Source organism: Gossypium arboreum, chromosome 4 (assembly GCF_025698485.1).
Source record: "Gossypium arboreum isolate Shixiya-1 chromosome 4, ASM2569848v2, whole genome shotgun sequence".
NCBI classification, from domain to species: domain Eukaryota; kingdom Viridiplantae; phylum Streptophyta; class Magnoliopsida; order Malvales; family Malvaceae; genus Gossypium; species Gossypium arboreum.
This window is the reverse complement of record NC_069073.1, coordinates 66,147,147-66,152,236: the sequence shown is the minus strand read 5'-3', so window position 1 is coordinate 66,152,236 and position 5,090 is coordinate 66,147,147.

Below are 5,090 nucleotides of genomic sequence, written 5' to 3'. Positions count from 1 at the left end.
GATTCATAGTGTAGTTTCATTGAATAGCCGAATATAAAATGACTTAATATGGTCTTGTGATTTGGAAAAAGTATATTTCCTATATGTATTTTAAAGCATATGAATTTAACTTGTTTATATTCGGCAATTGTATTTGGATTTTGACCATTTGAATAGTAAATTTGGATGCTTTGTTGTGTGTTTTCAAATTATGTTAGTTTATTAATAATTATTGCTGCGTAAGAGATATATGTTTAAGACATGATATTTATATATAATGAATGTGTTAGCTTATTAAAATTCTTTCATTAAGTAAGGAAATGGATAAGAATTATGTTGGTAAATTAATCAAGATTTGGTATTTATATATATATATATTTACATATAAGTATATGAAGTGATGGGTTGATTTATATATAATGGTATGTGCGTAGTTGAATATGTATTTGTTGAATTGGTCTTGAATATGAAGTTTGTTATATTGCAAATACATAGTTGTATTGTTCTTAATGTGATATGAAAATTTTGGATAATGTTTGGAATTAGTTCTATATGAGAACATAAGCTTGTAAAGAAATTTAGTAAGTTAAAAGTGGACATTGAAATATACATTACTATATTCGGCCGAGGTTTTGTAAAGTGACTAAATGAATAGTACTTTAAGTTATAAGGAATTAAGTTTGTTATTTTCTAAATGGTGCCAAATGGAACTTGTCAAAAATTAGATGTGTTTGAATATCTTTATTTATTATGTCTTATATATGTGTTTATAGATTGTAATATTATATTATATTTATGGTATGAACAAATGCAATGAGATAAAATGATATGTTCAGTGCTTATTGCTTATGAATTATAAATCTGATTATGTGTTTAGAAAGTACCGCAATATGATTTGCAAAGAGATTAATTTAGTTTTATTTATATTAATAATTATCTTTTTTAAGAGTTTCTATAAAATTATGCATATGATTATTTGGAAGTTATGTTTCGTCTAGTAATACCTCGTAACCCCTTTCCGGTGACGGATACAAGTTAAGGGTGTTACAGTTTCAGTCTTACTAGAATATGGCTTTATAAGCCTATAAATAGATATAATCTATTCTTCTTGTAATCATTCGAATTCGAAATAGTGAATTTTCTTCTCCTCTACCTGTGGTTTTTTCCCGAAAGGGTTTCCACTTTAAAATTTGTGTATTTTATTTTTATTTTATTTTTCACAAATTGGTATCAGAGCTTCCAGGTTGTTCATCTCGATCACGGTAATGGCGTCTTTGAAGCATGAAATTTCACTGTTGGATCGCAACACTAGATTTGCGTTGTGACAGATTAAGATGCAAGTAGTTCTTGCTCAGATGGATCTGGAGGATGCCCTACTAGGGATAGATAAGATGCCTTCAACATTAACAGTTGAAGAGAAGAAGTGTAAGGATCAAAAGGCGTTAACAAAATTACATCTGCATTTGTCCAACAAAATTTTATAGGATATGATGAAAGAGAAGACCGCCACTGCATTATGGAAGAGGCTAAAACAAATATGTATGTCAAAAACTCTAACAAGAAAGCTGCATATGAAGCAGCATCTTTATGCTCATCGTTTAGAGGAAGGTGCGTTTATACACGAACACTTAATAGTGTTTAAAGAAATTCTCTCAAAGGAAGATCTAGGGTTGATTCTACTTTATTCATTGCCCCCGTCTTATTCAACCTTTAGAGACACGATTTTATATAGCCGCAAGTCTCTCACAGTTGATGAGGTTTATGATTTTTTTGACCTCGTATGATAAGATGAAGCATGTTGTGGTTAAACACGACTCTCAGAGAGAGGATCTCATTGTTCGTGGGAGACAAGATCGGAATGCTGACGATGATCGTGGAAAGACACAGGAACGGAATCCTCGCAGTAAATCTAAGGGTAGATCAAAGTCTTTAAATAGAGGTAAAACTTGTAACTTTTGTAAGAAGAAAGGACACATTAAATCTGAGTGCTATAAGCTACAGAACCAGATTAAAAGGGAAAACAACCAGAAAATTTTGGTGAAGCTCATGTTGTAGAAGACTACAGTAATGGTGAACTTATAGTCGCTTCGGTCAACAATTCTAAAGTGAGCGATGAGTGGATACTTGAATCAGGCTGCACCTTCCATATGAGTCCCAATTGGGATTGGTTTACAACTTATGAAACAGTGTCTAAAGGTGTTGTTTTGATAAGAAATAATGCTTCATGTAAAATCGTAGGTGTTGGAACAATTAAAGTTAAGATGTTTGATGAAGTTATCAGAACACTTAGTGACGTATGACATGTTCCAGAATTCAAAAGAAATTTAATTTCGTTGAGTACTCTTGATTCAAAAGGGTACAGATACATAGCTGAAAGTGGGGTTTTAAATATTTCCAAAGGTTCCCTTGTTGTGATGAAAGGGCAGAGAAAGACTGCCAAGTTATATGTTTTGCAGGGTTCTACTGTTAGTAGTGATGCAGCTGTCGCTTCCTCTTCCTTGTTAGATGATGATATTACTAAAATTTGGCATATGCAGCTAGGGCATATGAGTAAGAATGACATGGCGGAATTAAGCAAAAGAGGACTTCTTGATGGGCAAGGAATTTGCAAACTGAATTTCTGTGAGCACTATGTTTTTGGGAAGCAAAAGAGAGTTCGATTCACCAGAGGAATCCATAACACGAAGGGAACATTGGAGTATATTCATTCTGATCTGTGGGGGCCATCCAGAGTGCCTTCGAGAAGTGGAGCTAATTATATGCTAACCTTTATTGATGATTTATCCAGAAAAGTTTGGGCGTTCTTCTTGAAGCAGAAAAGCGATGTGTTTTCTGCATTTAAGTCTTGGAAAATTATGATTGAAAAATAGATAGGAAAACAAATAAAATACCTCCACACAATCAATAGCTTAGAGTTCTATTCTGATGAGTTTAATAGATTGTGCAAGTCAGAAGAAATCGTGAGACATTTGACAGTTCACCATACTCCGCAGCAAAATGGCGTTGCAGAACGAATGAACAGAACGATCATGGAGAAGGCTCGATGTATGTTGTCAAATGCCAACTTACCAAAGTCTTTTTGGGCCGAAGCAGCCTCTACTGCATGTTTTTTGATCAATTGATCCTTATCTATTTCCATTGAGAAAAAGACTCTTTAAAAGGTATGGTCTGATAATTCTGCAAATTATTCTGATTTAAATATTTTTGGGTGTCTTGCGTATACTCATATTGATAATGGAAAATTGGAACCGAGATCCATTAAATGTGTTTTTCTTGGTTATAAAGCTGGTGTAAAAGGGTATAAGTTATGGTGTCTTGAAAATAGAAAAGTTGTGATTAGCAAAGATGTTATTTTTGATGAAACTGCTATGCTGCCAACTTATCTCTTAAAATCTTTTCCAATAAAAAAATCAAAAGCAGGTGAAGCATCAAATTAATACAGAGTCGACTCCTCAAGCCAGTACAAAAATTGAGAATAGAATTGTTTTTTCACCACAATACTTTATCGCAAAAAACAGAACTAGAAGAGAAATTAAACCTCCAAAGAAGTATGTTGAGGCAGATCTAGTTGCTTATGCTTTAAATGTGGCTGAAGATATAAATACGAATCAAGATCCATCTAATTATTCTGAGGCGGTTAGCTGTGAAAACTCAGAAAAGTGGATGTTTGCTATGCAAGAGGAGATGGAGTCACTCCACAAAAACAAAACATGAGATTTTGTAAAACTTCCTAAAGGTAAAAAGGTTGTTCGTTGTAAATGGGTGTTTAAAAAGAAAGAAGGGATTCCAAGAGTTGAAGAACCCAAATATAAAGCAAGGCTCGTTGAAAAGGTTTACAGTCAAATTCCAGGAGTGGACTTCACAGATGTGTTCTCCCCAGTTATTAAGCATAGTTCGATTCGAGCTTTGCTTGGTATTGTGGCCATGCATGATTTGGATATTGAGTAGTTAGATGTAAAAACAGCATTTTTACATGAAGAACTTTAGGAGGATATTTACATGCAACAACCAGAGGGTTTTACAGTCTCAGAAAAAGAGGACTATGTTTGCTTGCTGAAAAAGTCCCTTTACGATTTGAAATAGTCACCAAGGCAGTGGTACAAGAGGTTTGATTCCTTTATGATTTCTCATGATTTCAAAAAAAAGTAGTTTTGACAGTTTTGTTTAGTTTAAGAAAAATAGTGATGGTTCTTTTGTGCATCTACTTCTTTATGTTGATGGCATGTTGATAGTAGTAAAAGATAAAGGAGAGATAAGAAAGGTCAAAGCCCAACTAAGTGAAGAATTTTAGATGAAAGATTTAGGACCAACAAAGAAGATACTTGGTATGAAGATTCTCAGAGATAGAAAAGTAAGTAAATTGTACTTAGTTAGAAGGGGTACATTGAGAAAGTTCTTTAGTTCAATATGCCGAGTGCTAAGCCTGTTAGTACTCCTTTAGCAGCCCATTTTAGACTTTCATCGGCTTTGTCTCCACAATCAGATGATGAGATTGAGTACATGTCACATGTTCCATACTCTAGTGCAGTGGGATCTCTCATGTATGCTATGGTTTGTTCACGTCCAGATTTATCATATGCAGTTAGTGCAGTTAGTAGATACATGGCGAATCTCGGTAAAGAACACTAGAAAGCAGTTTAGTGGATTTTAAGATACTTACGAGGTACTACTGATGTTTGCTTACAGTTTGGAAGAACTAGAGATAGAGTTATTGGATATGTTGATGTTGATTTTGCTGGAGACCTTGATAGAAGAAGATCTCTCACAGGTTATGTCTTTACAATCGGAGGTTGTGCAATCAGTTGGAAAGCCACTTTACAAACTACAGTTGTAACGCCCCCACGCCCGAGACCATCATCGGAGTCGAGCTTGAGGGGTTACCGAACATAATTTATCAATTTAAGAACTTCAAATCATTTGTTTCTACATTCACAGCTTTCTAGCTACTCGCGTCACAGTTACAAGAAAAATCATATCTCAAGTTACGAAACTCAAAATAAAGATCCGTAAATTTTTCCTGAATCTAGACTCATATATATATTTAATAATTTTTTTCTAGAATTTTTTATTGGGCAAATTAGTACAGTTTATTAATTAAAGTATCCCCTGTT